A 10,327-nucleotide genomic window follows, 5' to 3' on the forward strand; every position below is an offset into this window, starting at 1 on the left:
CTACTAAAACTACAAAAAATTAGCGGGGCATGGTGGTGCGTGCCTGTAATCCCAGCTACTCAGGAGGCTGAGGCAGGAGAATTGCTTGAACCCAGGAGGCGGAGGTTGCGGTGAGCCGAGATCGCGCCATTGCACTCCAGCCTGGGTAACAAGAGCGAAACTCCGTCTCAAAAAAAAAAAAAAAAAAATGATGAAAATGTTTAAGGCTCCTTGATTCAGGCAGTCAAAAAGTGTTTTATCTGGCTCATGCCTGTAACCCTAGCTACTCTGAGGCCAAGGTATTGCTTGAACCTGGGAGGTGGAGGTTGCAGTGAGCTGAGATTGTGCCACTGCACTCTAGCCTCCAGCCTGGGCAAAAGAGGGAGGCTCTGTCTAAAAAAAAAAAAAAAATGTTTTATCTGGGTATGAGAATATCTCACCACAAGTTTTGATTATTTTTGGGAGGGCATGAATTCCTGAAGGTGTAAGAAAAGAAATAATGGAAGCTGGATATTGCAAGGCAGGGGGAGGACATTCAGTGAAAAATAAACTAGATGGCACAAGACCAATGTAGGGGAAATATGGGAAAGGTAAGAGTACAAAGAAGCAAGTCACCATTACTGGGAAAGACCACAACCTCCTGCAGAGGCAGAAGGGAAGTAAGTGAGTAGATCAGGTAAAACAGTAGCACATGGGAAACATCCCAGAAATCCCTGCTTTTGACACAGACAACAAGGTATCAGAGAACTCCTGGAACATTGGAAAAGGACTCCTAGTGTGGATTAGCCTGGTTTATAACTTGCTATGATGCCTGGTGCTCTTTGGGGTTCACTTGCCATTATATAATGATCTTTATCTTGTTCCACCTGATAGATCACATTTGGGAAACTCACAGGGATTGGGTGATGTGCAGAAAGCAAAATCCGTCCCACCTCTAGCTTATAAAGGATGGAACAGGTATGGTTTTTAAGACAACCCAGTAAAACTACCACTCTCCAATTCTTAGAATAGTCAGAAAACATCCTTTTGTGCCAAAAAGGAGGTAGGAAACAAAGATGCCCATGGGCAGGTGTCCAGGTCCACATGTCCTTACCCACCAAGGCCAAGTTCCCATTGTTTCCCAGCATCACAGCTCTGCACAGGTTCCTGGGAGCAGAGTCCAGGTTGCCCCACTCCTCCTGGGTGAAGGCCATAGAGGCATCCTTGAATGTAACTGGTTCCTAAAACATTAAGCACATTCCTCCCCAACAAACAACCATCTGTACAAATGCCCTGGAAGGGGTATGAAGTCAGCAGCACTGGAAAAGGTAAGAAAGGTAGAGAAGAAGTTTGTAGCTCAGGGGATCTGAGTGAGCTGAGTCAAATTTTCTTGGAAGATCTTTCCTTTTCATCTACTTGGCTACTTCCATCCAAATCATTTCCCTTGTGCCTACAAAACATGTCTAAGCTCAAGTTCTCAGCTACTGACTCTTTCCTTGTCACTGTCTTCTTGTGTCATTGCTGAGTTGTCATCTTCACCCCATTCCCACCATTATCCTGACAACCTTAACACTCTCAGGAATAATTTACCCAACCCTCTGACCTCACGTTTCTTCATCTCCACAGTGCTAATGATCTCAGCCACATTTCATCAAACTGTGATGACCATAATCAGGAGTCCACTACCTGGACCCCTCTGCTCTTAAAATATTATCTCCCTAATATTCTACACTTTAAAAATCACTTCCTATGCTTTCTGTTTTTCCTCCTCCCTCATATTTGCTTCATCAAGGTCATCACCCTTAACCCTTCCTCTTTTTTACCTCTCAGCCATAGTATGCTTCTGACCTCCAAGTTTCCCTAGTTGTATCCATCATATGTCCTTTCTTCTTCTAAACTAAGTAGTTAAACATTACTGGGAAAATAAAACAGTACATACACACACAGCCATAAAACACTCTCCTCAGGGATCCCTTGGCTTAAAATACCATCTACTGCTAAATATTTATTTCCAGCCCTAACCTCTCCCCTCACCTCCAGACTCCAACTTTCTACATTTTAACATCTACACTGGGATGTATAAAGGTGCTTAAAACTTAACAGGTCCCAGCATTTGGGGATGCTGAGGTGAGCAGATCACTTAAGGTCAGGCGTTCAAGACCAGCCAGGCCAACATGGTGAAACCTTGTCTCTACTAAAAACACAAAAATTAGCCAGGTGAGGTGGTATGCGTCTGTAGTCCCAGCTACTCAGGAGGCTAAGGTGGGAGGATCGCTTGAACCTAGGAAGTGGAGGTTGCAGTAGGCCAAACAAACAAAAAACTTAACAGGCTCCAACAGAACTCCTGCTCCCAGCCATCTCCATCAACACCTGCCCTTCCCCAGTTGTCCCCATTTTAGTAAACAGCCACAAGAACCACTCAATTGCTCAAACCAAATTCCCAGAAGTCATTTCATTCTCATCTTCACATCTCAGCCATCACCCACCTCCTTTACCTCTAAGGCGTATCGGCACCTACCCAGCTTCCCCCCACACTGCCACCTCTCCACGTCTGGGCGGCACGTGTCTCACTTGCACCAACCTCCTGCTTGATCTGTCTCTACTCTTGCTATCCCAAACATGATTTTTCCACATGGCAGCCAAGGTGATCTTTTAAAACAAAAACTAGGCCAAATGTGAAACTCTCCAAAGGATTTTCAGGGGCTATTGAGTAAAATCCAGTCTTCATCCTGGCCTGTGAGGCTCTCCTGTCACCTCCCCAACCGTGGCCTCTCATATGATCATACTCAGCACCAGGTGCCCAGCAGGCCCTTGAACGACATCAAATTCATTGTAGTTTTTGTGCTAGCTGCCCTCTCCCTTCCTTATCATTCAGTTCTTAGCTCAACTGTTGCCTCCTCAGAAAGCACGTCCCTGACCATGTAATCCACAGGAGTACCCTGTATCTATCATTTTCCTGGTTTAATTAATTTCTTCTTACGACTTATGCCTCATCTTATTTTCTTATTTATTCACTTGCTTTCTTATTTACTGTTTCTCCCCACTGAGATCTAAGTTCCCTGAGAACAGAGAGGCTACCTCATTTGTTCATGATTGCATTCTCAAAACCTCAAGCAGGGCCTGGGACTTAAGAGGAGTCCAAATATTTATTCAGTCAATGTCGGCAAATCTGGTTCCCTCCAGGGCTCTGTCCGATGAAACAATGCTTCTTAAACTTTCTGTGGTGAAGAACCAGTTTTTTGTTTTTGTTTTTCAAGTTCTCAATTTTAGTACTTATATCTGCACAGTGCATGGCCTGGCACCATTCTCTAAGGCACATTTTCAAAAGTAGAGTGATAGAATACGTAAAAAGTCCTAAGGGCTGTCTCATAAATTCGATCAGCTAAGCCAGCTTCGGCCTGAGTCTAAAGAGGCACCACTCCCTCCTTTCTTGGGCCTGCGCTGCAGGAGTGACATGACTTACCCAACTTGTTACCAGTGGGGAAGGGAAGAATGAGGGTGAAGATAAAGGTAAGGATGGGTACTTTCTCCGAGCTTTCTGTTCAAGTTCACTGGTCTCCACACTGAGGAAGAGGGCTGGAAGAGAAGCCTCAAGCCCCTGAGTAACAAGCGGAAGCAAAGGTTGCTGCCTTCAAGCTCCATCGTCACATCCTTTAGCAAGGCATGGCGGCACATTACAAGCAAGTGGGCTGGCTGCTCTTCCCAATCAGACCTTCTCTTTAGACCACAGAGAAAAAAGATTTCTTTCTGTTTAAGGCTAATCTCTCCTGTGCATTCTAGATCAAATCCCTTCTATCTTCAGAGATACAAGCCCATCAATTATCTTTTATCTTCTCTGTTTTTTATCTGTCTTCGATCCAGTCATGTGGATTGTCTAATCTTCCTTCTCTACCTCAACAATATTCAAGCCATTTCAGATCCTGTCAATTCTACCTCCTAAATTTCCCTCCAGTGTGTTACTTTTCCATTTCCACTGCCAGTCTTAGTAAGACTCTTATTATTTTTTTTCTTACCTAGGCCAGAATAACTCTTTACCAGTTCTTCACAGTACAATTTTTGTCATCTTTTAGTCCCTAGGTTAGACAATCAGAGTTATTAATTTCTTAAGGTCCTAAAGATAAAGTGGCAGGTGAGATTCCATGCTGAGAAGGGAAAGGATATGCTGATGGACAGGAATAGACCAAATAAGAGGAATCACTGTGACAAGGGAAGGGAGAAAAGGAAAGGAAATAATGCTCCTGTTAAAGAAAGACAAAACTGGGACTGAAAGACTGAATAATCAACAGTTTTCTCAGATGTCAGTGGCACTAAGGAATTCACTCCAAGGCTGCGCTCCTGCTTATAGTGGGGAGAGCAGACTCAATATTCTTAAGTTCAATTGGAGAGGAAAGTCACAAGATCAATCATTTCCTGTTTCTATCAGACAAATGTCAACCTCCTTAGAACTATATACATGTCATCATGGGGCCTTCCACTTCTTTGCAGAGCCCGTGTCTGCTGTATCTAACAATTTACTTTGAAATGGAAAAGCAGGAAGAGGCACACTAGATTACCTGGAGTCATCTAACACATTATACTCGAGTTCAGCACAGTCCTTTCCACAGTAAGCCCTGACTTATGGAGTTCTCCCATCCATTTTAGAGCTTTCAGTCTCAGGGCAATCAATAACCCTCTTTTTGAAGCATGAGGATGAGTTAGAATTTTCCTCCTCTGAGATCCTATAGCATCTTTCACATTCCTTTATTATAGCTATCAAATCTGTCTCCCAAGTTTGCTGTAAGATTCTGAAGGATAGAGGCCACGCTCAACTCATCTTTGTTTTTTGAGACAGAGTCTCACTCTGTTGCCCAGGCTGGAGTACAGTGGCATGATCTTGGCTCACTGCAAGCCCCACCTCCCAGGTTCAAGCAATTCTCCTGCCTTAGCTTCCCGAGTAGCTGGAATTACAGCTGCCAACATGCCCTGCTAATTTTTGTATTCTTAGTAGAGATGGGGTTTCACCATGTTGGCCAGGCTGGTCTCCAACTCCTGACCTCAGGTGATCCTCCCGCCTCGGCCTCCCAAAGTGCTGGGATTACAGTTGTGAGCCACCATGCCCAGCCTCAACTTGTCTTTAAATCACCAGCAACGAGCACAATTGACTTGGAATCTGAAAGATAAATATAGATTCATATTCAATTTAAATGAATAATAATACAACTAAAAGAAAACCTAAAGATAGTAAAACCCAAGACCCTCATTTTACAGATGAAAAACCAAAGTTCATAAGGGCGAAGTGACTTATCCAATGTCACGGAGGAAGGGAGAGGTGAACTAAGACTCCTGCCTTTCAGCATACCTAAGGGCAATGTCTGGTACATAGAAAACACGCAGTGACTGGAATGAAGTCCTTTGTTTAAATGAAAACACACACCAGAATCTCAAAATTTACCAAACTAGTAATACCCAGTTGCAGCGGCAGTGAATAACTAATCATCAGGGAACAGGCAGAAGCAAAGGAAAGAAAATATACGGATTCTACTCAGGTTAATCTCTCTTGAAGTCCTCAATTACTTTTTAGGTCACAGAGAAGCCATGCTCTCAGTACCTCGATACAGCTTACTGTCCTCCAAAACAGATTTTTCTAAGAGCTCGTGTGTGTGAGGGCTGTATTTGCCAAGCAAAAAGATGGCCTTTGCTGGTAGTGCTAAAAATCAATTTTTTTTCCCTTAAAACCCAGTCTGATATTTTATTCAAACAACTTCTGGTGTGATGACCTGTTTAGTTAATGGAGAAAGAACAGCCTGAAGTTAGAAAACACAGGGTTTACTTCTGGCTTGCTGCTCTCTGCAACAAAGGACAAGACACTTTCTGTCAGCTCCCTCAGAGTTAGAGCTCTCTACCATAAAATGCCAGGACAGGGCAAAGAGGGGGCCGATCATCTCAAACACCCTGGGAATCTAAGGGTTAATTTTGAGGTAACCTCCTACAGATGGTTTTACCAAGACAAATGAGAACTCTCTTTTTAAAAAAGTATGACTTGGTAATTTTTATTGGAACAGTTAAATATGTAGACATCTTAATGAAAGAGAACAAAACCTGAGTATAAAAGATGAATAAGTCATTTTACCTACCTTAGAGACACTTATATCAAGTGTATAGAGAGATACTTCACAATAATTCTGTTGATCTTTGGATGTACAAAGATCAACAGAATAAAAAAAGAGTGAAACTCTCCTTTCACTACGTCTAGAAGAGAGGATGAAGCTTAGTTCTTAAAAAAACGCCACGGAGTTCTGATGCATAGCCTCATTGAAAAGCATTTCTATGAGTGATTTTCTAACCACTGTGCTACCATTTAACACATTTCCTCGTTTTTGACTCTTTCACAGTTAATAAATGATCACTATTAATAGGCATACTTTTTGTGTACAGGAACACAATACGCTCATCAAGATGGTACACTCCTTGAAGAAAAGCACAGTGGTTTATCATTCTATCCGTTTTGCTGAGACCACTTAGCACTGGGATGAATATGGAATAGCTTGGAATGACTTTCAACGTGAGTGAAATGTCTGGCAGGAAAAGGCAGGCTTTGAGAGGCTCCCCATGAGAGCACATCCTAGTGCTCTGAGGAGCAGAATAAATTCACGGAGGCAGGGTGAGTGAAAACTATCTGTGCAGAGCCTGGTGACATCATTTGCTAGCTACATGCCCTTAGTATCTTAATGTCCATACACCCATAACTATAAAACACCGTACTGGGGCCTGACAATAAATAAAACAACACACCTCACAGGGACATTTCAGAGAGATGGCATTTTAGGAGAAATGGAACGCCAACTCACCCAGATCTTGGTCATTTCTTACTCCCAGGGAGGACGGGTTCCTGGAAAGGCAGTTAGGGAAAGAGAAAAAGCCATGAAAATCAGGCCCAGCAAGACTGCAGGGAAAAAGTTACTCTGCTCCTGCCTCTGACTGACGCCTCTTCAGTCAACCCTTCCTCTCGCACTCCCTCCATGAGGTGAGAGGTGACGCCTTTTCTATCACCACCTTCATCCCTCTCCACAGTGCTTTCAATTAAACAAGCCAAGTCTTCCCCTTAAAATCAAGAGGCTAAGTAAATCCCGCAGCAGCCGCAGCTCTAAGTCATGCCCATTTCCTCTGACTTTCTGAGCTCTGCCCTAAAGTTCTAGTTAAGAGCAGGAGCTCTCGGGTTATATGACCGCCTCTCAGCATGGATTTCGGTTGCCCAAGACGCTTTCCCCGATCTCATTTTCCTGCAGTGCGGGGGCTCAGATGAGAGCTCTTTTCAGCCAGGGCAGTGCTGCTGCGCACAGAAACCTCAGTCTCTCACTGGATCCCCGCCACGTCGCTTAACGTCCACCAAAAATCCCCTGCAATAACGCTCGTCACACGCGAGGAAGAGGCCGGCGTGGCCAACCACGAAGCCCCCAGCCGGCCCAGGCCAGAGCTTGGCCAGGCGAGAGGAGGGGCCCTCGGAGGCGCGGCCACTCAGCCGCAGGGCCCGGCAAGCTTCAGTGCGGCCGCAGCCCGGCCCCGGGGGCGCAGCAGCTCGGACATGCGGCGCCGCGACACACGTGCCGCCGCGGGCCGGGCCTCCGTAGCTCGAGTGCCCTACCATCGCCGCCCTCCGGGCTTCCGCGGCTCGGCGACCCAGCGCCTTCCCGCGGCACACCCATTTCCTGACCCCTGAGCGCCTCTGCCAGGGGCCGGGGCAGCCCTGCCCGTCTCACCTCCCACGTGGAACCCCACACAGCTGAGGGCCAGATTCCGCCTGGCGCGCCGAGGGCTTCGAAATACAAGTCCCAGCAAGCCGCGGGCGAGCCACGCCCACTTCCGGCGCGGGCCCCGGCGCTTTGCGCTGCGCAGAGCGGGATTCCTGGCAGGGGGCCTCATTTGCCGTTTTTGAGTTAGCGACGCGTGTATTCAAGTCCTCCTACTCAATTTTTATTACAAACACGTAAGAATTATTTAGGAATGCCTGTTAAGGTGTTTTTTCATTTGTTAAAATACTCTTAGGAGAAAAGGACGTAAATACCCGGAATTTCATCTTTACCTTTCAAAACCTTCTGAAGTGAATACTTGCCATTCTGCATCTTCAATCTCACCTCTGAAGTGAGATTTATCTGTTATATACATTTAACAGATATTGTTTGAGAGCCAACTGTGTATCAGGAGCAGTTCAAGATGCTTGCACAAAAGTCACTGCCCTATTCTAGTGGAAACAAGCAATCCATAAATATAGTAAATGGTGTCCTGTGTGTCATGTAGTGGTACGAAAGCATAGAGCTGGGTCGGGGGTTGTGGGGTGTGTGTGTGAGTGTGTAGGGCTGGGGTGCACTTTGCAATTTTAAACAGGGGATCTTAACAAACACAGAAGGTGAGGGAATTAGACAAGTGGCACCCAGCAGTTATAACTCTCCTAAACGCACACAAGGGTTGTTTATGCCAAAATTTTACATTTCTTTCACTTCTCACCGAGTGAAACAGAGCTACCCATTTGGTCTCTTCCCCAATTTCTTTCTTTCAGATTTATTTTGGAGGGGAAAGAGCTGTTGCTTGACTCTCTTCTACATCCTACCCCTTCCTTGGTGTATTAGTTCCCAATTACTGTCACAACAAATTACCACAAACTTAGTAGTATAATAAACATTTATTCTTTTACACTTCTGGAGGTGCCAAGTCTGAAATCAGTTTTACTGTGCTAAAGTCAATGTTGGCGGGGCTAGTTCCTCCTGGAGTTTCTAGATGAGAATATTTCTTTGCCTTTTCTAGCTCCCAGTGACTGTTTGCATTCCTTGGCTTGTGGCCTGCTCCTTTATCTTCAAAGTGCATGACTGTAGTCTCTGCCTTCATCATCACATCACATGCTCAGGCACTGACTCCTCCTGGACCCTTCTAATTACAGCTGTTGTGATTACATCAGGCCCAGCTGGCCAATCTGGGATAATCTCTCTATGTCAAGATCCTTAATATAATCACATTTCAAAAAATCCTTCTTGCCATAGAAATTAACATCCACAGCTTCTGGGGGTTAGGACATGGGCATATTTGGGGGGCTATTATTTCAGCCTGTGATGCTTGGAGAGGCCCATCTCCCCTTCAGTCTCCTCCTAAGAGATGCTCTCTTACCTTTTGCCTGGGGAACACAAAATATCTCCCTTGGACTTACTCCTCTCCTCATTCTTCAATGGAAAACAGCAGAGCTCTTCCGTATTTAGATTTTACCTGACCTCACTTCCTCATGTGCTCACTTCCCTCCTCATGCAACTTAAGAGGCCATGGGTCATCGTTATGACCAGTGCTGTGTATGTGCAGTTACCCTTAACTCTTGCCCTAGTTTTTCTTGGTTTTATTCTCCTGATAGAGACCCAAATCTGCTTGAATCCAGTTCCTGGCCTGCTCCTGTGTGGCAGAGATGGTTTGAGAAAGCCACATGGCTGGCACGATTGGTCTCATTTTCAGTTTATAACTATTAACTTTGAGTGGGCCCTTCATGCTGCCTGGGTATCCTACATTTCTTAGTCCATCCATTCCCCTAAGTGAATATTTCACAGCTTCTACTCTCTTTTCATTATTTATTTATCTTTTGAGCCAGGCTGGAGTTTAGTCGTGTGTTCTTGGCTCACTGCAACTCCGCCTCCTGGGCACAAGCAACCCTCCCACCTCAGCCTCTGAGTACCCGGGACTATAGGCTTGTGCTACTAAGCCCGGCTAATTTTTGATTTTTTTAAGAGATGAAATTTCATCATGTTGTCCAGGCTGGTCTCCACCTCCTGGGATCAAGCGATCCTCCTGCCTCAGCCTCCCAAAATGCTGGGATTACAGGCTGAGTCACCACGCCTGGCCTTCTACTCTCTTTTCAAGCCACCAACAACTCCTCCATTGCACTTAGTGCATATGACTTTGCTTTCTGGTGCTGAGAAAAGAGAAATTCTGTACCCTCACAAGCACATCTGCCCTCCTCTCTGCATTAGAACCTGTATGTTCTACTTTTCATTCTGAGTGACTGGCCCTAGTTCCTAGTTCCTGAGAAAATTCTCTTGCACCCTGAATGTTAACACCTTTCTCATGAATGAGGGAATTTTCTCTCTTCTGTATTTCAAGATTTTCATTTTGCACTGAATTATTAGCATACTGATAAATACGCTATAATATTGTCCATAAAATAAATAAAACTTCTTACCCTGCACCCTATTTCTCTCCAGCCACTACCTCATTTCTCTGCTTTGCTTTACAGCAAAACTCATAAAAAAATTGTCCCTAAGTGATGTTTATAATTTCTTTTCTCCCATATTATCTTCTTTTACATGCAAAAAGTATAATTTTTAACTTAATTTAAAAATGATATATAATAGATGTGTAT

General features: G+C 44.7%; 1 protein-coding gene across 2 annotated transcripts in view; it reads right to left on the bottom strand.

The window, feature by feature from the left end:
* Positions 1 to 7,755, bottom strand: part of ZNF239 (zinc finger protein 239) — a 22,011-nt gene extending 14,256 nt beyond the window's left edge. The window contains exons 1-2 of one of the 2 annotated variants that reach the window (XM_032267258.1): positions 7,695 to 7,755; positions 6,786 to 6,826 (exon numbers count right to left, since the gene is read on the bottom strand). The gene's annotated coding sequence lies outside the window, so the exon portion shown is untranslated. Of the gene's footprint in view, positions 1 to 6,729; positions 6,827 to 7,694 lie in introns of both variants that reach the window. The other variant, XM_032267259.1, reaches the window with a different exon arrangement.
* Positions 7,756 to 10,327: the final 2,572 nt, after the last annotated feature.

The sequence above is a fragment of the Sapajus apella genome, unplaced genomic scaffold (genome assembly GCF_009761245.1).
Source record: "Sapajus apella isolate SASKATOON/1434 unplaced genomic scaffold, GSC_monkey_1.0 scaffold167, whole genome shotgun sequence".
Classification (NCBI taxonomy): Eukaryota; Metazoa; Chordata; class Mammalia; order Primates; family Cebidae; genus Sapajus; species Sapajus apella.